The sequence below is a fragment of the Helianthus annuus genome, chromosome 16, assembly GCF_002127325.2.
Source record: "Helianthus annuus cultivar XRQ/B chromosome 16, HanXRQr2.0-SUNRISE, whole genome shotgun sequence".
NCBI classification, from domain to species: Eukaryota; Viridiplantae; Streptophyta; class Magnoliopsida; order Asterales; family Asteraceae; genus Helianthus; species Helianthus annuus.
The window spans coordinates 146,557,954-146,585,838 of NC_035448.2; the positions used below are offsets into that span (position 1 = coordinate 146,557,954).

Sequence of the window (27,885 nt, forward strand, 5' to 3'; positions counted from 1 at the left end):
TTACGTAACAAAACATTCCTTAATGGAGTTCATAAGTACGTCAACTTTAGTCAAGTAATGACTAAGTTGGAATGTTTTAAAAGTTGATTAAGAAATAGTTTACAACCCATGAACAAAGTCTAAGTAAGATTAAAACATTGCGGAAGCTTCAAAAGTCGTGTTCGGTTCTTCTACGTTGCTTGACCGTCATCCATACGATCCACCTCATCACCTAGGATCAAAACCGTTAAAATATTAGTTTTGACATTTTTATACGACACATAAACATGAGACCCGACATCAAATATTAGATATATAAAATAAATAAAAGTTTTTCTAGTTCCACCGTAACTTACGGTGTCACCGTAAGTTACGGTGAGTCCTGGAAATCTTTTGGTCCACCGTAAAACAGGAGTGAACCACCGTAAGTTCCTGACCTCTACCGTAAGTTACGGTACCACCGTAACTTACGGTAGTACCTGGAAATTCATGTTTTTGTTTGGTTTGGTCATTACACTAAAACCCAACTCTCGGATTTCAGTTTCTAGGATGCCAATACATTAAATCTCACAATTCTAATATGTTATATATTATCCATTATCAAAGTTTCAATCCATCTTAATCCGGAGCATTAACCATGTCGTACTTGATTATTCGACCCGTTTGGCTCGTCTAAGGAATCCTCCATTGTGACGACTACCAACGAGTTCCAACCAATTTGATCCACTATTCAATATAGCGACATCACCTCTTAAATTCAAAACAACCCTTATTCTAAAATCCAATTACGCATTTGATAATCATCCAATCTACTTAATGTAACGGGTCAAGTTACATACCTTTAGAGCAAACCCTTCAACCGCAAATCACCACCAGCTTGCCCACTTGACGTTCCGGTATCCTTTCCTATAGAGTTCAATTCAAGACATGTTTAGAACTCTTCTTTAACCTTACTTCGCATAGCACACCGAAACATCATAATTATGCATTAAATCTTTAAATTCCTGTTATAAGCCTTCTTTGGGGCATTTTTACAAACACCTTAAGGGTAGATTTTTCACATGATTATATGACAAATTTCTAGCTTATCATTTAGCCCTAATTTCATCTCAATCAACACTTTACAAGATGGTTAACTTCTAAATTCCTGAATTCACTTCAAAATAGTCAATTTACTAGTGTTTATCAATTTACACATAGTTTCACTAATCACCTACAATGGTGATCATAGTTTCCACTAAAATTTCACATAATTTCAGCTTGTGTTTGTCTAGGGTTTGTCTTTAGACACTATTGTTGTTCCTAGATCATCATAAGACACACATGCAACTAACAATTCAGATTTTCCCAATTACATGAGAAATTCAAGTTGAGAGATTTCATGAAATTTCACATACCTTGTAACCCCCTTGTGATGAGGATCACGAATCTCTGTTCAGATTTCAATTTGGGACAATGATTAACCTTCAATTGATCAAATTTGTGAAACTAGGGTTTTGAGAGAGTGGGGATCGCCCCTGGCGTGCTTGTTCGACCAGACACCTCCTTTTGGGGGTGTTTGGTTTGTTTTACTAACTTAATTAAGCTTAAGTTTCAATTTGTTCAACTTAAGCCCCTCACTTAGGTTAATATTAAGTTTAGTTGCATTTAACCCTCCTTTAAGTTATTTCTAGACTTGTAACTAACTAGGTTAAAATTTCTAGTTAGTAATTTCTTTGTTTATTTATACTTCATAATTCTAATATAAAGTTTTTATAGTTTCGGGGTGTTACAAGTCCACCCCCCTTAAAAGGGTTTCGTCCCCGAAACCAAAGTACGTACCAAATAGTGTAGGGTGGAGACGTCGCATCTCCTCTTCGGACTCCCACGTAGTGTCCGAACCCTTCCTGTGCTCCCATTTGACCTTGACTTGATTAATCACCTTGTTCCTCAAACTTTTCTCTTTACGATCTAAAATCGCAATTGGTTTTACTGCATAGTTGAGGTTGTTATCCACCTCGATATCATCGTAGTGGATATAAGCAGTTTCGTCGACTAAACATTTTCGGAGATGTGACACGTGGCATGTGCTATGAATCCCACTCAACTCTTCGGGTAATTCAAGACGATAAGCTACTTTACCAACCCGTTCAGTGATTCTGAATGGCCCAATAAATCTCGGGCTTAGTTTCCCCCTTTTTCTGAATCTAATAATGCCCTTCCATGGGGAAACTTTTAGCATAACCATGTCGCCAACTTGAAATTCGATTGGCCTATTCCTTTTATCCGCATATGCCTTTTGCCTGTCTTGAGCCGCTTTCAAGTGTGCCCGAACTATGTCGATTTTCTCATTCGTAGTTCGGATTATATCAGTAGGTGCTAACCCTTGTGGACCCACTTCTCCCTAACATACCGGAGTTCGACATTTTCTGCCATATAACAGTTCATACAGGGCCATCTTAATGCTCGCGTGATAACTATTGTTATATGCAAATTCGACCAAGGGTAGATGGACATCCCAACTACCTCCGAAGTCAATAATGCAAGCCCGCAGCATATCTCCTAACGTTTGTATTGTTCTTTCACTCTGTCCATCCGTTTGAGGATGGTACGCAGTGCTGATGAACAACTTGGTTCCCATTTGCTCTTGGAAATCCCGCCAGAAATTTGAAGTAAACCGGGTATCCCTATCAGACACAATGGATACCGGCACTCCATGACGTGCTATTATTTCATTAGTGTAAACTTCTGACATCTTTTCTGACGTATAAGTCTCACGAATCGGAATGAAGTGAGCACTTTTCGTCAATCTATCCACCACTACGAATATGGCATCGAAACCACGATTCGTCTTAGGCAACTTGGTTAATAGGTCCATTGTAATATGTTCCCATTTCCAAACCGGAATTTCTAACGGTTGTAGTTTGCCGTATGGTTTCTGGTGTTCCGCCTTGACTTGTAAACATGTCAAGCATTTTTCCACATGCCTCACCACGTCCCTCTTCATTCCGGGCCACCAATAGTTTTGTTTCAAATCATTGTACATCTTGGTCGCACCCGGATGAATTGAATAACGGGATTTATGAGCTTCATTAAGTAGAAGCGCCTTTACTCCACAGGTATGTGGGACCCATATCCTTCCGGATCGAGTCTTCAACCCGTTATTCCCATCCGACAAATCTTTCAACTGACCTATTATTCTTTCTTTCCTCCAATTCTCTTCTTTCATTGCTTCTAATTGCGCCTCTCGAACACGTTCAAGTATACCCGAGGTCACCACGAGTTGCATCGATCTTACTCGTATTGGGACATAGTCCGCTTTTCTGCTCAGAGCATCCGCCACCACATTAGCCCTTTCGGGGTGATAATGTATTTCACAATCGTAGTCTTTCACCGTTTCCAGCCATCGCCTTTGTCGCATATTTAACTCCTTCTGATCGAAGAAGTATTTCAAGCTTTTGTGGTCGGTGAATATGGTGCACTTTACCCCATACAAGTAATGCCTCCATATTTTTAATGCAAATACCACCGCTGCCAACTCGAGATCGTGCGTGGGATATTTCTTCTCGTGTATCTTCAACTGTCTCGAGGCATAGGCTATTACCTTGTCCCGTTGCATCAACACGCAACCTAGCCCTGATAATGAAGCATCCGAATAAACCACCATGTCTTCAACTCCGTCCGGCAATGTCAACACCGGAGCTTGAGTTAACTTTTCTTTTAGCGTTTGAAACGCTTTTTCTTGATCGACACCCCAAATGAACTTTTCTTTCTTTCGCGTTAGCTTTGTTAGCGGTGACGCAATCTTGGAGAAATCTTTAATGAATCTCCTATAGTATCCCGCGAGCCCCAAAAAGCTTCTAATTTCCGAAGCGTTCTTCGGGGGATTCCACTTTGACACAGCCACGATCTTGGACGGATCCACCAATACTCCGTCGGCGCTTATGACATGGCCAAGAAATTGTACCTCTCGAAGCCAAAAGGCACATTTAGAGAATTTTGTGTATCACCTCTCTCTCCTAAGTGTCTCCAATACCTCTTGTAAATGATGTGCATGCTCCTCTTCACTTTTCAAATACACCAAGATGTCATCGATAAACACGATGACCGACTTATCCAACATTGGTTTGCAAACCCGGTTCATGAGGTCCATGAAAGCCGCGGGTGCATTCGTCAGCCCAAATGACATTACGAGAAATTCGTAATGTCCGTATCTCGTACGGAAAGCCGTCTTCGGCACATCTTCTTCTTTGACCTTTAATTGGTGATACCCCGATCTAAGGTCAATTTTTGAAAACCAGTTCGCACCTTGTAGTTGGTCGAATAAATCATCTATCCTCGGGAGCGGGTATCGGTTCTTTACCGTGAGTTTGTTTAACTCCCGGTAATCGATACACATGCGCATGCTCCCGTCTTTCTTTCTCACGAACAATACCGGTGCGCCCCAAGGTGACACACTCGGCCTTATGAATCCCTTATCAAGCAAGTCTTGAATTTGGGACATCAGCTCTTGTAATTCCGACGGTGCGAGTCGGTACGGGGCTTTTGCTACGGGTTTCACGCCCGGAATCAATTCGATCCTGAACTCTACTTCCCGTTCAGGCGGTATCCCCGGTAAATCCTCCGGAAACACATCTTCATAATCTCGCACTACCGGTACCTCTCCAATCTTTCGTGATTCTTTTTCGGGCTCATTAGCGTATATTATGAATGCTTTACATCCCCGCTTCATAAGCTTGTGAGCTTCCAACATTGAGCATACTATAGGGTTGCTTCCTTTTTCGCCATAAATGGTGACATGTTTCCCGCTCGGAGATGTTAGTTTTATCTCTTTACGAAAACACACTACCTTTGCATGGTATTGAGATAGCCAATCCATCCCAACGACTACTTGAAATTCTCCCATTGACATCGGGATTAGGTTTATCAAATATTCTTCGTCGTCAATGCTCAGTTTGCAGTTTTTACATACATCACAAACAATAAAGCTCTTGTTATTACCTATCTCTACTTCTAAGGGTACAGGTAATTTTGTTAGAACAAATGAAGGATGTCGAATAAATCCATATGATACAAAGGATTTATTCGCACCCGTATCAAACAACACGTGTGCAGGAATTGAATTTACAGCAAATATACCTGAGACCACGTCAGGTTCAACCTTTGCTTCTGCGGCGGTTAGTTGAAAAGATCTTGCCTTTGCTTTCGGGGCTTCACCCTTCGGTTCCTGCCCATCCTTCTTTCCAACCAGTTCCGGGCATTCCGACTTCTTGTGACCCGTTCGATAACAATTGTAGCAAACCGTCACTTTCTCCGGGCACGATATAGCCATATGTCCCGTTTTCTTGCATATAGGACAAGGCTTATCCTTGTAACGGCATTCGCCTTTATGACCCTTCCCGCAGATCCTGCAACTTGGCGGCCCGCCTTTCGTATCAGATTTCTTTGCGCTTTCGTTTGTTCGTGCCTTCTTAGTAGGGCTTGGGTTTACATCTTGTGCTCTCCGTTCACCCCTTTCGATGCTCTTTTTCAGTTCGATCTCCCTTTCCCGAGCAGCATTATGATCTCGGTAAGGGTCTCGTATTTGGAAGGGGTGATAAATTCCCTATATTCGGCACTCAACATGTTATGGTAGTAGTATATCTTTTGTTCTTCATTCGTCACTAGATCGTCACAAAATTTCATCTTATCCATAAACGTTGCTGTAATCTTGTCTATGGTCTCACTCTTGTGCCTAAGTTGCATGAACTCTTCCTTGATTTTATTCATAACCGCTTTGGGGCTATGATGCTTAAGAAATGGCGTCTTGAATTCTTCCCAAGTCATGACCTTAGCAGCTTCAATACGGATCTCTCTCTTTTTGTTATCCCACCAATCTTTCGCTTGACTTCTTAGTTGACCCGTACCATAGGCTACGTAGTCATCTATGTCACAATGGGTCCTCTCGAATACCCCTTCGATATCACTTAGCCATATTTGGCACACTATTGGGTCAACTTCCCCATTATATATTGGTGGTTTACAAGCCATGAATTCCTTGTATGAACAAGGCTTTCGTCCTCCATGCTTTTCCTTTGCTAAATTTGAATCATCTTCTAATTTCTTGATTCTATCTTCTACCATTGATAAAACTGTGTTTTGAATTTTATCAATAAAGCCTGACAAACTGTTTTCGATCGCCTTTCCAACCTCTTCGGCAATCACTTCCCTTATTTGTTCAGTGACTCTTGGCACCGCATCATCATTACCTCCATCTGCCATCTCTATTTCTGAAATGTTTACATAGGTTGTTAAACATTCCATTTATAACACATGCTTTACTTGTTTGATTCAATCAAGTTCATAACTTGATTTAATCGTTATTGCTTTGATTCAATCAAGCTCACAACTTGATTTAATCGTTCTTGCTTTGATTCAATCAAGTTCACAACTTGATTTAATCGTTCTTGCTTTGATTCAATCAAGTTCACAACTTGATTTAATCGTTCTTGCTTTTTGATTCAATCAAGTTCACAACTTGATTTAAGCGTTCTTGCTTTTTGCATTTCTTGTATTTGAATGAGCTTACTCGCTCTTTTTATGCATATTTGTTCATTTCTCATTCTTTACATAATACATAATTTATTAACAAAAAGTTAATTCTTACCGGACGATCGATCAAGCTTGAACCGAACACTTTGTTGACAACCTTAGGCTCTGATACCAACTTGTAACACCCTTAATTTTTTTTCTTGATTTTAGAAATAAAATACACCATTTCAACTAAAATATTGGTTACGTAACAAAATATTCCTTAATGGAGTTCATAAGTACGTCAACTTTAGTCAAGTAATGACTAAGTTGGAATGTTTTAAAAGTTGATTAAGAAATAGTTTACAACCCATGAACAAAGTCTAAGTAAGATTAAAACATTGCGGAAGCTTCAAAAGTCGTGTTCGGTTCTTCTACGTTGCTTGACCGTCATCCATACGATCCACCTCATCACCTAGGATCAAAACCGTTAAAATATTAGTTTTGACATTTTTATACGACACATAAACATGAGACCCGACATCAAATATTAGATAAATAAAATAAATAAAAGTTTTTCTGGTTCCACCGTAACTTACGGTGTCACCGTAAGTTACGGTGAGTCCTGGAAATCTTTTGGTCCACCGTAAAACAGGAGTGAACCACCGTAAGTTCCTGACCTCTACCGTAAGTTACGGTACCACCGTAACTTACGGTAGTACCTGGAAATTCATGTTTTTGTTTGGTTTGGTCATTACACTAAAACCCAACTCTCGGATTTCAGTTTCTAGGATGCCAATACATTAAATCTCACAATTCTAATATGTTATATATTATCCATTATCAAAGTTTCAATCCATCTTAATCCGGAGCATTAACCATGCCGTACTTGATTATTCGACCCGTTTGGCTCGTCTAAGGAATCCTCCATTGTGACGACTCCCAACGAGTTCCAACCAATTTGATCCACTATTCAATATAGCGACATCACTGCTTAAATTCAAAACAACCCTTATTCTAAAATCCAATTACGCATTTAATAATCATCCAATCTACTTAATGTAACGGGTCAAGTTACATACCTTTAGAGCAAACCCTTCAACCGCAAATCACCACCAGCTTGCCCACTTGACGTTCCAGTATCCTTTCCTATAGAGTTCAATTCAAGACATGTTTAGAACTCTTCTTTAACCTTATTTCGCATAGCACACCGAAACATCATAATTATGCGTTAAATCTTTAAATTCCTGTTATAAGCCTTCTTTGGGGCATTTTTACAAACACCTTAAGGGCAGATTTTTCACATGATTATATGACAAGTTTCTAGCTTATCATTTTGTTGGTGCACTACATCTGTTGATTTCGTCTAAGGGTCTAGGATCAGATCTTACATTGTATTGTATAGCATAGGGCACGTTTTACGAGAAATCAGGAGTTTGTATAGGTTTTATATGCTAGGGTCGCTTATAGGAACTTAGAAGTCTTGGACCGCTTATTAGTCATGTGGGCCGCTTATATGGACATACCTGGACCGCTCTTATAGACATGTGTCACATGAGCGGTCCCAGAGGTCTATATATAGGGGTCCTTTGGGCGATCCTCAGTAGCGATTTCTTGTATTCCACGCCGAAGCTCTGCCGGTGTGAAGATCGAGCTGTAAATTGTTTCAAATCAGTAAAACAAGCAGTTAGGAGGAAGAACAAGCTATATCTACTTGCTTTTCTTATTATTCCGCATCTGAATTGCAAGAGTTAACCTCTGAACGACTCGTTCGGGTCATCAATCGATCCTACAAGTGGTATCAGAGCTTGGGAGGAGGTTTTCTGCAGATTATAGCCAGATTTCATTGTTTCTTCTCATTTCTACACCTTCTTTTCTCATTTCCGAGAGATTTCACGGTTGAAATTCGTTCAAAAACTCACATATTGTGCGCAATAGTACTTAGACAAACCCTTGGAAGTTTCAGGTCGAAATACAGCTTAAAAACAGATCAAAACATGTTCGGAATGTGGACCGCTCGTAGTGACGTCATTGTGATTCGCTCTTAGATCACCTTTTAGATCGCTCATACGTCCAAATTTAAGTCTGGTTCGCTCGAAAATCTATCCCTAGATCGCTCGAACGAACTGTCCTGAACCGCTCGTGTGAACATTTTTGGATCGCTCATTTGACTAATATTGGATCGCTCTTAGGACATTGGTGCTGGATCGCTCCAAAGGATCTTTTTGGTTCGCTTATATGATTACTGTTGAATCGCTTTTCTGTCAGTTGCCTTGAAAATCGTGTTAAGTCATTATGAATTCCGAATTTTACAACGCATTTGCAACATCGACTACTCCAGCTGCAATTGCTCAAGCAATGAACTTAGAAAATGAGACGGGAATGACTCAAAAGCCCCCTAGATTGATGAGCATTGAGGAGTACTATGGGTGGAAAGATAGGTTTGAAAACTGGGTTCAAGCAAACCATCTTAGATCGTGGGAGTGTATATTGAAGAAGTATACTTTGCCTAGAACAGAGTTGCAAGTTATTAAAGAGATATCCGAGTTTACTGAGCAAGAACGAGCGATGTATAGAGCCGAGAAAATGATGATTAGTTTGTTACAGCAGGCGATTAAAGAAGATATATTCATTTTGTTGCAACACGACAAAACTGCTAAGTCTATTTGGGATGCATTAAAAGTCAAGTTTGAGGGAAGCGAAAACATGATTAAAAGCAAGAAAGCATTATTAAAGAAAGAGTTCGATCTGTTTAGTAGTTTGCCAGGAGAGGATACTAAGAAATTGATTGAAAGATATTGTCACCTGGTGCGATCGTTATCGATGTTAGGAGTTGAAAAAGGTCAAGAGGAATGGGTGGATAAATTGGCTGACGCGTTACCTCAGAAAGAGTGGGGAACGTATTTGATGATTTTAAAGAATACTGGTGTGTACGATGGGTTGACGATCTCACAGTTCATTGAGAAAATAAAAAGTCAAGATCTTGAACAGCAAAAGATAGCGAGGATGAATAGTCCAAGTGGTCAACAGAATGTGAAGATGTATTATCGTGGTAGTATTCCAGCGACTGAGTCTGAAAGAAGTCCGAAAATTCAAACAGCTTTCAGTGCTGGTGACTCATCTGAGAAAGCTGATCAGGGTTCTAACAAGAGTAGCAGCGGGTTTTCATCGTTTCCGAGTGTAAATCCAAAAGAGACTAACACTAGTTTTCAGTCTCAGAGTACAAAAACTGGAAACGGATATGTGATTCAATGCAATATAGCTCTCAACCTTCCAGAAGGTCAAAGCTTCTCCGAAGACACTGCTAAAAATCATATGGCACTTCTGGGTTCAGTTCTGTTATCCTATGAAGGTCTAGTGGCTGGTCGGATCGGAACTCCTATGCTCACCAAAGAGGATTACGATCAAATTGTAACACCTCGAAAAATTTCGTCCAATAATGTCTTGACACGTGTCATAAGGTTCCGGTATGTGAAAACAAACTTTAGAGGGACTAAAAGTGACAAACAGTGAAAACTATGGAACGTAAGGGTCCAAAGTGTCAACAATGGATAAATAGACTCTATGATAACCCTACATAATGTTCATAACCTTAAACGGATGGTTCATGGATCATACGACGCGGAAATTGCACAAAAGTGAGGAATTGCAAACTATAGGGGCCAAAAGTGTCAACATGTTTAATTTATACCTCTGAGTGAACTTTTGGCAGACCTTGAGAAGCTAAAATATACTCACTAGAATATGTGGTTAAAATTTCGTGAAGTTTCGTCAACGTATGAGAAAGTTATGGCCAAAACCGTACTTAAGGGACTAAAAGCGTCAACGTCGAATTTCATGGCTTTTCGGTTGAGCGCAAAGTTATCCGAGGGCATTACCATGTTGGTAAATGTCCCAAGGTTCTTAAAAACCAAGTTTGGGGGTTTACGGGTCGAGAAAAGTAGCCGAAACATCGCGTGCAAGACCAGGGACCAAATCTGCCATGTTTGAAACTTGTTTGGCTGATCAGAGGGTCAGGCGACCCGCCTGGACTGACCCAAGCGGGCCGCGTGGGACTGCCAGTACCAAAATTCACGAAAATGGGTTGTTTGAGTCCGAAATTGAGTGCTAACCAGCTGCCATCACCTCCTCAAGCTCCAATAAAATGTCATGCATGCCTAGTGCCACAGTAACCTCCTTCCAAACATCTGAATTCAGCTTTAAATCAGATTTTCATTCATTTTCTTGGCACTTGCAATTGTGAACAAAGAGCTCTCTACTCTCAAGAACTCTCAAAACATCTCTGGAGCAAATCTGAGCATCAAGGCCGATTCCTAGTGTTATCTAAGCATCAATAGGACCTTTGTAAGCTTCTAATTCAGTCCTTAATTCGTTCTTGCATCGATTATTAGTAAAAGTCAAACTGATTGTTCATAAACTTTGACTTTCTGATTAAACGAGTTTCACTCAGTCATTTCTCAAATTGAAACCACATATATGTTGGTATTTATGTGGGAAACAAACCCTCTAAAGGGTATTCTCTGATTCCCACTTATTGCATGCTAATTGTCGAGTCAAAGGCATTCTTAAAAAGTCAACAGAAATGGTTTTTGCAAAAATAAGCTTAGATGGTAATGTAAAGGACATGCAATCTGTTTGATCATCATAAATAGCTTTATAATGAATATAAGAATGTGTTTTACCATGATCAACTCGACAATCTTTAGTATAAATACGAATCGGAACCGAAAGTCTTGTAAAACGACTATTCCGTAGACTATCGATTCGGATTCGTACATGCATGTTTGAGATCTGTATTGGAGAGTATTTTTGACTATTTTTATTTTGGTAAAACTCTCTGGAATTTTTGTTGCTTGAGTCTATGTTTAGCCGATTCATTTGCATGTTTCCGATTATGCTTAAAAGTTGACTATTTTGCCCTTTTTGATATAAAACGTGATTTTTGGAAAAGTGAAAGAGTAGAAATCTTTATTTCTAATATATAAACTTGCACCGAAAATTTCGGATCAGTTGGTGGTCCAGATTTTGAGTTATGGCCATTAGCGTAAAACTATATCTTAAAGTTACATAAACGGCCCTTTTCGCGTATAACCCATTTCAGGCCACGTTTTGATATAAAACTTTTTACCCACTGATGTTATATAATATTTTGGGATTTTTGATGATTTTTAATTTATTTTTGGCTGAACGTATCTTAGATCGCCTAGTTATTTCGGTTTATGTCGGTTTTGACCGTTTAAGCCATAAAATGAGTTTTATGCATTCTTTTGACCCGAAACCTTTTCCTACTGATTTTATATGTCAAATAAATTATTTTAAGTATTCTGGAAATATAAAAATCCCAGATTTATTTTGAAAACCCGGAAACGGCGTTAAATCGCATTTTAAGCATTTTTAGCGCATAGTAAGCGTTATACTCATTTTAAACATATAAGACTTATACCTACTAATGTAATTGGTATATTTTCATATAATAACAGTAAGTATAAGTATATGAACTCAGGTTTCCAGTTTTGGCAGTTTTAGCCCTTGTGAAATTACTAAAATACCCCTACGGTGCATAGTTTGATTTTAAATGTTAAAGTTTGGTATATGGGTCATACCCTACTGTTATAATATGTTAAATGAAGTATATTTACTATATAAACCAGACCCAAAACTCAGATTTCTAATTTGACTCTTTTATAATCTTTTAAATGACCAAAATGCCCTTCTAAGGCATAAATCGAGTTTGAAATTATTCCGGGCAATCTAGATCATAACTTACTGATATTATATCATAATTTAAGCATATTATCTCAGGGAACTTGCATTTGACTCTTTTGGCTACCCGTAACGCCCTTTTTGCGTTCGGTTCGGTTTACGTAACTAGTTTGCGTAAATTGACCGAAACGGGTCAAACGTTATCATTTTTATCTCAAAATCCAGAATGTATTTAGTATACCCATATTATACAAGTATTCAAACTTGTCGGGTCTAAATTACATTCTATCCGGTCTTTCGCTTAATCGTGCGCTTGTACCGTATCGTCCTTAAACTAACCGGTCAAAGCTAAGGCTTAAATAAAAGACCCGTTAGAAATCTAATAGGTTATTATAAACCTTTGTTCCAGATTAGGAGGCCCAGTAAAAGCTACCGACACTTACCGTTTGTGTTACATACTTGCTCAGGTAAATACATTTTGACTTATTTTCCCTATACGGGCTTGGGGTACGGTATTTAAAATACCGCTTGATCGGGCGCACAAGTCCTGCATCTTATGGGTGTACAGTCTTGAATAGCTTGTGCGACTCGTTTAAACAGTCTTGTCTTACTTTAGGCTTTGGGGGGTTATTGACCGTGTCCCGGATATCCTTGGCATTATTTTACGAGATGGCCACGACCAGAGCACGGGGTGTAGGCGTACACTCGGCGTGTATAACTCTTTAATGTGGTGTGTCATTTAATCTTTAGCCCGGACAGCAGATCCCGGGCCACCAAAGATACGAGTGCATGTAATTCGTTCACAAGTTTATATTGCATAATTATCCCAAGTTAATAAAAATATTTATGCCTTGTGCATTTAAATCAATTTTCAATCATTTTCAAAATGAGTCGGTTGATTTGTATTTACCAGTGTAAACTGACGTATTTTTCCCAAAAGGTTAAGTGCAGGTACTATACGAAATAGGCTGGCTGTTTCCTAAGAGCGTCCACTATAGTCTCGCAAGCTCGGACGACAAATAACTGTTGAACAATTTTTTTTATCTTATTTCATTTGATCCGCCTGTGGATCCGTTTCAACTACTTATGATGTTATTATGTCATTTTAAATTAAAGTTGAAATGTATCTATTCTGCTTCCGCTGTGCATTATTATATTGTGTTATTTGTCTATGACGATGCCAACTACGTCACTGTACCCCACACCGGGCCCACCGGTGACACGTAGAAATCGGGGTGTGACAGGTTGGTATCAGAGCCAACGCTGAGTGAATTAAACACTAGTTCTTTGTGTTTAATCTCAGTTACACAATTTCACAATCCTCGATTTTCGAGTCTAGACAAAGAACTTAGGAAATGTTCGACATTTCGTTTATTTTATCTTTATTTTTATTATTAGCTTTGTCTTATATATTTTGTTGTGCAACTTGTTTAATTTTTGACAGGTTCATCATGCCGCCACGTATGCGAGGACGAGGAGGATTTGCCACATCACATGACCACGAGGCAGGACCCTCACACAGGCGAGCCCCATCAGCTTCGCACAACACTGCAGCCCATGATCTTTGGAGATCATTTGCCGAGCCAGCCAGGCACTCGGTATCTGTGAGCACTTCGCCATCACTACCCCAATCATTTGGGCCCCACTCGGAAAATGGGCCCCATGGTTCCCATGGATCTTTTATTCCATTACACCAGTCACCTCACCACCACCCAGCACCAGCTTATCAGGGCCTATACAACCCTGATGCTTACTTGGACGAACCAGTGGGTTATAACCCACTAGGACCGGAAGACCACTTCTCTGGTGGTAACGAGATGGAGGTTGACGAGGACACTGACCCTTCACTGCCACCGTCAGGTACGCCTAACCATCCCATTGAGATATCGGATGGGTCGCCATACAGAGGATCACCATTCAATGGTGTGGACAGCTTTCAGGAGAGGTTTCGGCAGCACGATTGGTATTACACCCCCAGCCGCCACAACTCTCCGATGCTCCAGTCTCGCCATGGTTCGCCGGTGCACTCGCAGCACCACTCTCAGCAGCAGCAGCTTCAGCAGCCGCCCTTGCAGCAGGACCTATCTGAGGCCCTCTGGCGCGACGTGATCACTCCGTCGCCACCGCCACCACCAGTTTTGCCTCCTCCGCCTCAGAGGCCAAGGAGGAATGCGCGTATGTCTACGCGAGGAGGGATTCGCATTGGTACCCCTCCGCACATTGGTAGCAACCGCTACTCACCTCTTCATGAGGAGTCCGAGATGGGGGAGTCTCCGCATCCCGTTTCGGAGGTCACTTCTGCGCCGATTCCGCCTCTGCCGCCGCAGAACTTCGGAGAGCCGATTCCGGCTTATGCTAGCGCAGCGCAGTTTAACCCGTTTGAGCCGACTTTTCCTCCCGGTTATGATTATACGGGAGATCCCTACTGGTTAACTTCAGGCTACAACCCTCTCAACCAGGAGAGTGCTTTTGGAGGTCCCTGGGCTACGGGACCATCAGCTTTTGGATTCCCACCACAGGGATACCAGCAGCCGCAGCCTCCACAGCCACAGCAGTGTCAGCCACCGCCGCCGGCGCCAATGATGTCGCCGCCGCAAGTCCAAGAAATCCTGCAAGGGATACACGACGTGCGACGGGAATTGCAAAATGATCGCCGACACAACCGCGGTATGTTCAAGAAGATGGTTGACTTGATTAAGGGTAAGAGTAAGAAGGATTATTAAATCCTTTGTTGTTAGCTCTTTTACTCATGTCCCTGCGTGGACATTTATTCCTGTATTCTACCCCTGCGTGGGTATATTTCTCTTATTCTACCCCTGCGTGGGTATGTTGTTCTGTTAACCCCTGCGTGGGTTTGTTTTATTTTATTTATTGTTGTTGTTATTTGTTTAGCCCCTACGCGGGCATGTTATTCATGTTATTTGAATTAAAGTCCCGTTTAGGGCAAAGATGTACTAGTTACTTTATTTGAAATTTGAAATGGTTAATTTGAATTTCTCATTTTATTTATGTGCATGAATATAATATTAAAATAAATGGAAGATGTCAATTTTTATTTGATTTGCCATTTTAATAAGAATCTTAGTAAGGTATAACCTAGCTTGAATGCCTTATTAACAGGCCTGGCCATGATGGTAAAACCTGGTTGAAAAGATTCAAGTCTCTGTTAACATCTGTAAACATGTTAACATTCCTGGCCAAGCGTGATCTGAAAAATCACATAAGCCACCCTTTTTAATAAATTATCTACAGATTATATCTGTACACAAGTCTATTTATGACTTGATACCTACGGGTTATGACTATGTCATATAGTGGCAGTTGTGGTTTATGACTCTCTGTCTAATAAAGGATTATTTGTTTAATTATACAATTTATAATCCTATAAAAATCTAAATTTATAATTTAGTAGCTGTCCGTAGCGACTAGGCCTATGGTGCCAATATATATATTTCATTCCATGATATAGTTACTATTAAAAGTGCTGAATGAAATTAATTAAATTAGCTGTTATGGTTCTTAATACCATGGCTAATAAATCGTCTAGAACGATCATACTGTTAGGTTTCTAAATAGACCTTGTCCTTTATTGTAGCTTAAAGCTACAATGGCCAAATCGGAGGAGACCAACAGTCATTCTGGAGAACACCCAGATAATACCAGGATTCACGTCACTGGTGAAGAATTGCAAGCACTGATAGATAACGCTGTTGCCAAAGCTATGGATAGGCAATTCAGAGAATCTAGTGGTACTCGGAGTAGGACCCGAACAGTATCTCACGTAAAGCCCAAGACTCATTCTGAGGCTCATAGTAAGCCACCTTCTAAAAAGAGTGAGCCGAAGAAAGATGAGGATGATAATCACTCCCCCAACCACAGCAGTATTCCTAAGCAAGAAGTCAAGCTGAAGCATGATACGTACAGCAAGTCCTGTACGTACAAATATTTCGTATCTTGCAAACCCAGAGATTTTACTGGGGAAAAGGGAGCAGTTGATTGCATGACCTGGATCGATGAAATGGATACTGTGGTTGATATCAGCGGGTGTGCTGATAGGGACGTCGTGAAGTACGTATCCCAGTCGTTCAAGGGAGATGCGTTAGCATGGTGGAAGTCACTTCTACAAGCTGCCGGTAAGGCCGCTCTGTATAGCATGACCTGGGATCAGTTTGTAGCACTGATCAAGGAGAATTTCTGTCCGCAGCATGAGGTCGAAAGAATTGAATCAGATTTTGTATCTCTGGTTATGAAGAACCTCGATTGTCAAGCGTATCTTACTACGTTCAACACTTTATCTCGGTTAGTGCCTTATCTGGTGACCCCGGAGCCGCGAAGGATTGCTCGATTTATTGGGGGTCTGGCACCGGAGATAAAGGCAAGTGTCAAGGCTTCAAGGCCTACGACATTTAGATCCGTAGCTGATCTATCCCTCTCCCTCACTCAAGATGTAGTCAGACTGAGAGCTATGAAGAGCTCAGAGGAAAACAAGAGAAAGCGTGAGGATGACACCTCACGAAGATCTGAGAAACGACACAAGGGAAACAACGACCATAGGAAAGGGTCGGGGTTCAAGAAAGGAGATCAGTCGGGTGAAAAACCCAGATGCAAGGTTTGTAGGAGGCATCATTTTGGGAGATGCAGGCAGGAGTCTAAATCCCAGTCTCAAGAAAAACGATGTGGAATCTGCAAGTCCACAGACCATAAAGCTGTGGATTGCAAGAAAATAAAGGATGCAACTTGTTTTGGTTGCAACGAGAAAGGGCACATTAGGCCCAACTGTCCAAAGAATACGAAGAAAGCAGATGATGGGAAGAAGACTAATGCGAGAGTCTTCAGAATGGATGCCAAGGAAGCAGTTCTTGACGACAACGTCATTACAGGTACGTTTCTTGTAAATGATGTTTTTGCTAGAGTCTTGTTTGATTCAGGAGCTGATAAGTCGTTTGTAGATGATAAGTTCTGTAAATTGTTGAACCTTCCTGTTAAAACCTTAAGCGTGAAATATGAGGTGGAATTAGCCGATGGAACCATAGAAACCGCCTCGACTGTTTTAGATGGATGTGTTATATCCATTAGGAATCATTCTTTCCCGTTATCCTTGCTTCCCTTTAAGCTAGCTGGATTCGACATAGTGATAGGCATGGATTGGTTATCGAGTAACCAAGCCCAGATTCTGTGCAACAGAAAGCAAGTAGTAGTTAAGACTCCGTCTGGTGAGTCACTTACTATTCAAGGAGACACCCAGCATGGATTGCCGGAGCAAGTGTCCATGCTCAAGGCATCCAGATGCATGCAGAAAGGATGTGTCATTTATATGGCACAAGTTACCATCGATGAGCCGAAGCCGAAGATTGAGGATATCCCTGTTATTTCGGAATATCCTGAAGTATTTCCTGAAGAACTACCCGGTTTGCCGCCGGATAGGCAAGTGGAGTTTCGAATAGACATCATTCCAGGCGCAGCACCTGTAGCAAGAGCACCATACAGATTGGCACCAACGGAGATGAAGGAGTTGAGGACACAGTTGGATGATTTGTTAGCTAAAGGTTTTATTAGACCTAGCTCGTCTCCTTGGGGAGCGCCAATCTTGTTCGTTAAAAAGAAGGATGGATCGATGCGTCTGTGCATCGATTACCGTGAGCTTAACAAGGTCACTATCAAGAATAGGTACCCGTTACCCAGGATCGACGATCTGTTCGATCAGTTGCAAGGAGCAAGCTATTTCTCCAAGATTGACCTGAGGTCAGGTTATCATCAGTTAAAGGTCAAAGACGAAGATGTGCACAAGACAGCGTTTAGGACTCGTTATGGACATTACGAGTTCCTAGTGATGCCTTTTGGGCTCACAAACGCACCAGCCGCATTCATGGATCTCATGAATCGCGTCTGCAAGCCTTATCTAGATAAATTCGTCATCGTCTTTATTGACGACATCCTTATCTACTCAAAGAGCCAAGCTGACCATGAGAAACACCTTCGTTGTATTCTCAAACTTCTGTATCAAGAGAAGCTTTATGCCAAATTTTCGAAGTGTGAATTTTGGCTTCGAGAAGTCCAATTCCTTGGACATATAGTAAGTGAGCGTGGTATCCAAGTAGATCCCGCTAAAGTAGAAGCAGTCATGAACTGGCAGGAGCCGAAGACTCCTACCGAGATTCGCAGTTTCCTCGGGTTGGCAGGATATTATAGGCGATTTATCGAGAACTTTTCAAGAATTGCTGCGCCCCTAACTTCGTTGACTCGTAAGAAGATTAAGTTTGATTGGGGCCCTAGGCAGCAGGAATCCTTCGACATCCTGAAGAAGAAATTGAGCAACGCGCCAGTGTTGACACTGCCCGATGGCATAGAAGATTTCATAGTGTATTGCGATGCATCGCACACTGGTATGGGCTGTGTACTCATGCAGAGAGGCAAAGTCATTGCCTACGCTTCTCGACAGCTCAAGGTGCATGAGAAGAACTACACCACCCACGATTTGGAATTGGGTGTTGTGTTTGCTTTGAAGCTATGGAGACATTACTTGTATGGAACCAAGTGTATAATTTATTCGGATCACAAGAGTCTTCAGCACTTGTTCAATCAGAAGGAATTGAACATGCGTCAAAGGCGATGGATGGAAACTTTAAATGATTATGACTGTGAAATAAGATACCATCCAGGCAAGGCGAATGTGGTTGCCGACGCCTTAAGCAGAAAGGAAAGGGTGAAACCGATCAGAATCAATGCCAAGCGCATTGAGATAAGAAATAATTTGAATGAAAGGGTGTTAGCTGCACAGAAGGAAGCTGTGTTGGAAGCTAACTATCCTGAAGAAAAGTTAGGAGTAACTGAGGAGCAGTTATCCTACGACAAAGATGGGATGCTACGACTAAACGGACGAATATGGGTTCCAGTTTATGGAGGACTTCGGGATGTTATCCTCCAGGAAGCCCACAGCTCTAAATATTCCGTTCATCCCGGAGCTGATAAGATGTACCCGGATTTGAAAGCAAACTACTGGTGGATTGGTTTGAAAAAGTCAGTAGCTGAGCATGTAGCTAAGTGTTTGACTTGTGCGCAAATCAAGGCTGAGCATCAGAAGCCGTCAGGTTTGCTTCAGCAACCTGAAATTCCCAAGTGGAAATGGGAAATGGTGACAATGGATTTCATCACCAAGTTGCCGAAGACGAAAAAGGGAAATGATACCATATGGGTCATTGTAGATAGACTGACTAAGTCAGCTCATTTTCTACCCATCAAAGAGACGTATAGCTCAGATATGTTAGCTCAATTATACGTCGATAAGATTGTAGCATTACATGGTATACCTATATCTATTATCTCTGATAGAGATACTAGATATACGTCGCATTTTTGGAAGAGTTTCCAACAATCATTGGGCACTCGTTTGAATTTTAGTACGGCCTATCATCCTCAGACCGATGGTCAGAGTGAGCGTACGATTCAAACCTTGGAAGACATGCTTCGTGCATGTGCGATCGACTTGGGTGGTAGTTGGGATAAGAACCTACCACTAATTGAATTCTCCTACAACAATAGCTACCATTCCAGCATAAAAGCTGCGCCTTTTGAGGCCTTATACGGTAGAAAGTGTAGATCGCCCATTTGTTGGGCAGAAGTTGGAGATGTCCAACTGTCAGGACCAGATATCGTCTTTGAGACGACAGACAAGATCGTTCAGATTCGCGATCGTTTGAAAGCTGCCAGGGATAGGCAGAAAAGTTATGCGGATCCTAAGCGCAAAGACTTTCACTTTGATGTAGGTGATAAGGTATTGCTTAAAGTATCGCCCTGGAAGGGTGTGATGCGATTTGGAAAGAAAGGCAAGCTAAGCCCGAGATATATAGGACCTTTCGAGATTATCGAACGTGTCGTGTCAGTTGCTTATAAGTTGAACTTGCCTGAAGAGCTTAGTGCTATTCACAATGTGTTCCACATTTGTAACTTAAAGAAGTGTTTCGCTGACGAATCACTGGTTATACCGCATACAGATATACACATAGACGAAAGTTTGAAGTTCGTAGAAAAACCTTTGTCGATTGAGGATCGACAGGTGAAAAAGCTTCGGAGGAAGCACGTGCCTATTGTAAAGGTCAAATGGGATGCCCGTAGAGGACCCGAATATACGTGGGAAGTGGAATCCACGATGCAAGAGAAATATCCCCATTTGTTTCGGTAAATCTCGGGGACGAGATTTCTTTTAAGGGGGTGAGGATGTAACACCTCGAAAAATTTCGTCCAATAATGTCTTGACACGTGTCATAAGGTTCCGGTATGTGAAAACAAACTTTAGAGGGACTAAAAGTTGACAAACAATGAAAACTATGGAACGTAAGGGTCCAAAGTGTCAACAATGGATAAATAGACTCTATGATAACCCTACATAATGTTCATAACCTTAAACGGATGGTTCATGGATCATACGACGCGGAAATTGCACAAAAGTGAGGAATTGCAAACTATAGGGGCCAAAAGTGTCAACATGTTTAATTTATACCTCTGAGTGAACTTTTGGCAGACCCGAAGCTTTGAGAAGCTAAAATATACTCACTAGAATATGTGGTTAAAATTTCGTGAAGTTTCGTCAACGTATGAGAAAGTTATGGCCAAAACCGTACTTAAGGGACTAAAAGCGTCAACGTCGAATTTCATGGCTTTTCGGTTGAGCGCAAAGTTATCCGAGGGCATTACCATGTTGGTAAATGTCCCAAGGTTCTTAAAAACCAAGTTTGGGGGTTTGCGGGTCGAGAAAAGTAGCCGAAACATCGCGTGCAAGACCAGGGACCAAATCTGCCATGTTTGAAACTTGTTTGGCTGATCAGAGGGTCAGGCGACCCGCCTGGACTGACCCAAGCGGGCCGCGTGGGACTGCCAGTACCAAAATTCGCGAAAATGGGTTGTTTGAGTCCGAAATTGAGTGCTAACCAGCTGCCATCACCTCCTCAAGCTCCAATAAAATGTCATGCATGCCTAGTGCCACAGTAACCTCCTTCCAAACATCTGAATTCAGCTTTAAATCAGATTTTCATTCATTTTCTTGGCACTTGCAATTATGAACAAAGAGCTCTCTACTCTCAAGAACTCTCAAAACATCTCTGGAGCAAATCTGAGCATCAAGGCCGATTCCTAGTGTTATCTAAGCATCAATAGGACCTTTGTAAGCTTCTAATTCAGTCCTTAATTCGTTCTTGCATCGATTATTAGTAAAAGTCAAACTGATTGTTCATAAACTTTGACTTTCTGATTAAACGAGTTTCACTCAGTCATTTCTCAAATTGAAACCACATATATGTTGGTATTTATGTGGGAAACAAACCCTCTAAAGGGTATTCTCTGATTCCCACTTATTGCATGCTAATTGTCGAGTCAAAGGCATTCTTAAAAAGTCAACAGAAATGGTTTTTGCAAAAATAAGCTTAGATGGTAATGTAAAGGACATGCAATCTGTTTGATCATCATAAATAGCTTTATAATGAATATAAGAATGTGTTTTACCATGATCAACTCGACAATCTTTAGTATAAATACGAATCGGAACCGAAAGTCTTGTAAAACGACTATTTCGTAGACTATCGATTCGGATTCGTACATGCATGTTTGAGATCTGTATTGGAGAGTATTTTTGACTATTTTTATTTTGGTAAAACTCTCTGGAATTTTTGTTGCTTGAGTCTATGTTTAGCCGATTCATTTGCATGTTTCCGATTATGCTTAAAAGTTGACTATTTTGCCCTTTTTGATATAAAACGTGATTTTTGGAAAAGTGAAAGAGTAGAAATCTTTATTTCTAATATATAAACTTGCACCGAAAATTTCGGATCAGTTGGTGGTCCAGATTTTGAGTTATGGCCATTAGCGTAAAACTATATCTTAAAGTTACATAAACGGCCCTTTTCGCGTATAACCCATTTCAGGCCACGTTTTGATATAAAACTTTTTACCCACTGATGTTATATAATATTTTGGGATTTTTGATGATTTTTAATTTATTTTTGGCTGAACGTATCTTAGATCGCCTAGTTATTTCGGTTTATGTCGGTTTTGACCGTTTAAGCCATAAAATGAGTTTTATGCATTCTTTTGACCCGAAACCTTTTCCTACTGATTTTATATGTCAAATAAATTATTTTAAGTATTCTGGAAATATAAAAATCCCAGATTTATTTTGAAAACCCGGAAACGGCGTTAAATCGCATTTTAAGCATTTTTAGCGCATAGTAAGCGTTATACTCATTTTAAACATATAAGACTTATACCTACTAATGTAATTGGTATATTTTCATATAATAACAGTAAGTATAAGTATATGAACTCAGGTTTCCAGTTTTGGCAGTTTTAGCCCTTGTGAAATTACTAAAATACCCCTACGGTGCATAGTTTGATTTTAAATGTTAAAGTTTGGTATATGGGTCATACCCTACTGTTATAATATGTTAAATGAAGTATATTTACTATATAAACCAGACCCAAAACTCAGATTTCTAATTTGACTCTTTTATAATCTTTTAAATGACCAAAATGCCCTTCTAAGGCATAAATCGAGTTTGAAATTATTCCGGGCAATCTAGATCATAACTTACTGATATTATATCATAATTTAAGCATATTATCTCAGGGAACTTGCATTTGACTCTTTTGGCTACCCGTAACGCCCTTTTTGCGTTCGGTTCGGTTTACGTAACTAGTTTGCGTAAATTGACCGAAACGGGTCAAACGTTATCATTTTTATCTCAAAATCCAGAATGTATTTAGTATACCCATATTATACAAGTATTCAAACTTGTCGGGTCTAAATTACATTCTATCCGGTCTTTCGCTTAATCGTGCGCTTGTACCGTATCGTCCTTAAACTAACCGGTCAAAGCTAAGGCTTAAATAAAAGACCCGTTAGAAATCTAATAGGTTATTATAAACCTTTGTTCCAGATTAGGAGGCCCAGTAAAAGCTACCGACACTTACCGTTTGTGTTACATACTTGCTCAGGTAAATACATTTTGACTTATTTTCCCTATACGGGCTTGGGGTACGGTATTTAAAATACCGCTTGATCGGGCGCACAAGTCCTGCATCTTATGGGTGTACAGTCTTGAATAGCTTGTGCGACTCGTTTAAACAGTCTTGTCTTACTTTAGGCTTTGGGGGGTTATTGACCGTGTCCCGGATATCCTTGGCATTATTTTACGAGATGGCCACGACCAGAGCACGGGGTGTAGGCGTACACTCGGCGTGTATAACTCTTTAATGTGGTGTGTCATTTAATCTTTAGCCCGGACAGCAGATCCCGGGCCACCAAAGATACGAGTGCATGTAATTCGTTCACAAGTTTATATTGCATAATTATCCCAAGTTAATAAAAATATTTATGCCTTGTGCATTTAAATCAATTTTCAATCATTTTCAAAATGAGTCGGTTGATTTGTATTTACCAGTGTAAACTGACGTATTTTTCCCAAAAGGTTAAGTGCAGGTACTATACGAAATAGGCTGGCTGTTTCCTAAGAGCGTCCACTATAGTCTCGCAAGCTCGGACGACAAATAACTGTTGAACAATTTTTTTTATCTTATTTCATTTGATCCGCCTGTGGATCCGTTTCAACTACTTATGATGTTATTATGTCATTTTAAATTAAAGTTGAAATGTATCTATTCTGCTTCCGCTGTGCATTATTATATTGTGTTGTTTGTCTATGACGATGCCAACTACGTCATTGTACCCCACACCGGGCCCACCGGTGACACGTAGAAATCGGGGTGTGACACAAATAGACGCTGAGGAAATGGAACTTATGGATATCAAATGGTGTCTTGCAAGTGTTCTTCGTCGGGCTGAGAAATTCAAAACCATTACCGGGAGAAATGACTTTTTAGATGCTCATGTTTCAACTTTAGGTTTTGATAAATCTAAAGTTACTTGTTTTCGATGCAGGGAAAAAGGCCATTTCAAGCGGGAGTGCAAAGGAAGAGAAGCTAGCGGAGCACAGAATCCATTCGGGAAAGATGATTATTATCGCAAAGCTATCTATCAGCAAGTTGGACAATCCCAAGAACCTCAGACTGCTCATGGGAGAAAGATTGAAGATCCTAAGAGAGCATGTTTGGTAGATTTCAGCTGGAGTGATTACATATCATCTGAAGCCACAGATGCACGCATTATCGATCAAGATGATGAGAAACTACCTGAAGGTTTCAGTTGGGATATGTTTGTGGATAAGAAGGGAGAGTTCAAAGCCTTCATTGCCAAAATTGTCCGAGAACCAAACTTGTTTGCTACTTGGATGAGATCTATCGGAGAGAATGTTAAAAGTGAAGATGAAAAGTCTGTGTCATCTGATGAAAGTTCAGACAGTACTGATAAACTTTCAGAACACTCTGGAGATGTTTCAGATAGCTCAGATGATAGCATACAGAATTTAGATGAACTTGAGCAAAATGAAAATGTTCCAGAAAAGGAAGTTGTTTTTGACAAAACACCGTCTGATTCTGATATGTCAGATGGTGATTCTGATAAATCTGTACACTTTGATAAATCACCTGATAACAGTAGCAGTGATGATGAGAAAGAGGAACACATAAATATTGCAAAATCTCATTTGTCTCCTGAAAATTTTCATTTTTATTTTGCAGAAAGAATGAAGAAACTGAAGGAAAAACAAGCTGCAAAAGAACAACAACCTGAATCTGAAGGTGATGTTCAGAATGTTGAAAGTGTTGATGAGAAGGTTATCAAAGTAGAGAAAGAAGTAGAAAAGGTGATTGAAGTAGAAAAGGTGATTGAAGTAGAGAAAGTGATTGAAGTTGTAAAAACAGTCGAAGTTGAAAAAATTGTTGAAGTCGTCAAGCCATGTGAGAAGTGTCTGGAAGCCTGCAAAGAGTGTGCAGCAAAAGATGATATCATAGCTGAGTACGAGAAAAAGAAAGAGCAGTTATTGTTCAATCTCAATTATGTGAAGGAATCGTACGACGTGTTGAACAAAACAGTAACTGGTCTCCAAATAACAAACTCAGAAAGAGAACAGGCACTGACAATGATGAATGCAACTTTGATGTCAAAGCAAAAAGCTATTAATTTTTATATTGAAGAGAGTGCCAAATGGAAGCAAGAGTTGGAAACTGAAAAGATTGAAAATGAGAGAATTAGGAGGTTATTGTTGAGTTATTCTACCTCTGATTATCTTATTGATCGTGTTTACCCGACTGTTGCAGGTATGGAAGCTTTTCAAGACGAGAAGCCGAAAGAAAAGAAAGACTGTGGTAAGAAAACAACTGTTAGCTATAACAAGTGTCTGCCTCCAATTTGGGATGGGTATTCACCTAGGAAACCAAATGAGGAGCAACTTGCAAAAGCAGTCAATATAAAGCTTAATACCGACACAACTGACGTCTTACCAGAAAACATTGATGTGACGTTTACCTCATCTGATACTGATCATGAGTCTGAATTAATCAAAAAGGTGGTCGATCAGGTGTTGGATACTGATGAGGAGACAGAGTCGAAATCTGAGTCTGAAAAGCTAAAGTCGTCAGTCAACAGTCAAAATTCTGGTGTTGGAAGAAGTTCAGATGCGGGAAGAAGAACAATTAATTCCCATTTGGGGTATGTTTGGCAAAAGTAGCCGGTGGCTGGAAGCTGGTAGTTGGTAGCTGTAGCTAGTAGCTGGTAGCTGTAGCTTTTTAGATATTTAAAGTGTTTGGCAGAGTAGCTGGAGCTTTTAATAAAATGTATAAAATGACCAAAATGGGCATAAATAAAAAAAAACATAATATTAAATGTACTCTTACACACACACACATATAATATATATATAAGTTATTTCTCAAGTGAATAAAACACGTTCTTGTTTTATTTATATAAATAATAATAATAATAATTACAGTAAAAGATATAAATTAATGAATATCAAAAACCATTTCAACCTTTAACCAAAATTTTGTCAAATTATTTCAAATAATAACAATATAAGGGTTAAGATACTCTACAAAGTCTAAAATTTTGGACATACTCTATTGATCGAAAAGTTTTATGTTCATCTAGATCCGTAATCTAAACTAACTATCAACGTATACGCTAACATTTATTCCAACTACAGTGGTCTCTATCTTCACGACCCTCTCTATATCAAAGTATACATAACAGTTTATTTAGGAAAATGTATTTAATTTAGTGATTGTTTTAAAAAAAACACATATTAGAAGTGAAACACAGTTGCTTAAGTGACAATTGGGTTTTAAAATAAAAAAAAAAAACATATGCAGCCTTACAAAATAGAAACAGAAATTCAACATTTAGTTTCCCACAACGAATCTACTTTATGATGCAACACTTGGTTTTGTAGATAGTGATGAAAGCAATGCAATTCACTAAAACAGTTCAGAAACAGAAAATAAAAAATGGTTGTTTAGCTGCAGATTTTATGAACTAAACACAATGCAGATTCGATGAAAACTATTCAAAACTCTAACTAAAACAATCACGTATTCACTGTAATCAGTTCAGAATTCTCAAAACGACACACCGAAACGATTCGAAATTCATCGAAAATCAATTAAAACAGTCCAAAATCGATCCAATTCAGTTCGAAACTCAATCGAATCAATCCAAAACTGTAGAAACTTTAACCAAAAGTCACCGACTCAGTCCGAAATTCACCAATACTTATTCTGAAAATCGATTGTTTTCACCGAAACTAATCGAAAACCCATCCTAACCCACATGTTATTTTGTTATTTTTTAAAGTTACCCATCTTAACCCATTTAGCAGTTCTTGTTTACCCAACTTAACCCATCTACTACAAAAATAATACCCATCCTAACCCAAAGTTGAATGTACGGGTTGATTTTGCCACCCCTAGGTCAAACAGATTAACAAGTCAGTGGGGGTAAAAACAGAGTTGTACCTGTACTATTTTTAAAGTTTTTTCTTTCTATGATTCTGCTTAGGTAACACTAAACCCTAAAAGCCAACACTAAAGGTCAACATACAAGTTATTGAAGCTAATGTTAACTTTCTAGAGTCTAATAACATATCTATGGTGAACATTTAAAGGGTTATACACATGAATTGACAGTGATGATGAACATTTAAAGCAGCGAAAGTATAGAATGACAGTGATGATGAACATTTAAAGGGTTATACACATGAATTGATATGCAATGCATGTGAAAATCTAAGTGAAATTGAGAAATTTGATGTGTAATTGATGAAGTTGACATACAGTCGGGTTTTTTTGGAGGTTTTTTTGGATTTTAGGGCTCCGTTGGTGACCTGATTCATGTCTGCATTTGCAATTTGGGGAAGAATCGATTGCAAAAGTGAGTAAAATAAGAACATGCATACCTGCTGGCTTTTACTTGCGATCGTTCTTCAAAATTTGGAATGATGAGGATGGTAGGTTATTTAGGTAATTTAAACCCTAAAAGCTAGTGGGTTTTTGGAACGCTACTATGACCAGCGTTGAAATATGAGCTTTTCAACAAATCTAAAAGTCTTAAGCCTGTTTCAACCAAACAAGGCTTTTATTGGGTCGGGAGCTTTTTCTTAAAAGCTTGAAGCTTCTAAAAAGCTCCTAAAAGCTTGTTGCCAAACATACCCTTGATGTCTATCAGTGGAGGATTTAAAGATCCCGCTTCACAGGTAATTTGCTGTTTATTTTAATAAACTGTTTTTTTCTATTGTTTATTTAAATTAAAGTAAAGTAAAACCCGACCCGACCCAA

The 27,885-nt window shown here is 39.8% G+C and overlaps 1 long non-coding RNA gene across 3 annotated transcripts; it reads right to left on the minus strand.

Annotated features, from left to right (window-relative positions):
- Window positions 1–27,696, minus strand: LOC110889555. Of its 3 annotated transcripts, none has more exons than XR_002563656.2 (4): window positions 27,385–27,696; window positions 7,551–7,617; window positions 819–885; window positions 1–211 (listed from the first exon to the last, which is right to left on the minus strand). It is a non-coding gene; the product is annotated as an uncharacterized LOC110889555 (long non-coding RNA). The 3 variants fall into 3 exon arrangements; XR_002563655.2 differs by having other exon boundaries at window positions 27,507–27,692; XR_002563657.2 differs by lacking the exons at window positions 1–211; window positions 819–885 and adding an exon at window positions 6,715–6,943 and having other exon boundaries at window positions 27,507–27,668.
- Between the last annotated feature and the right edge of the window lie 189 nt (window positions 27,697–27,885).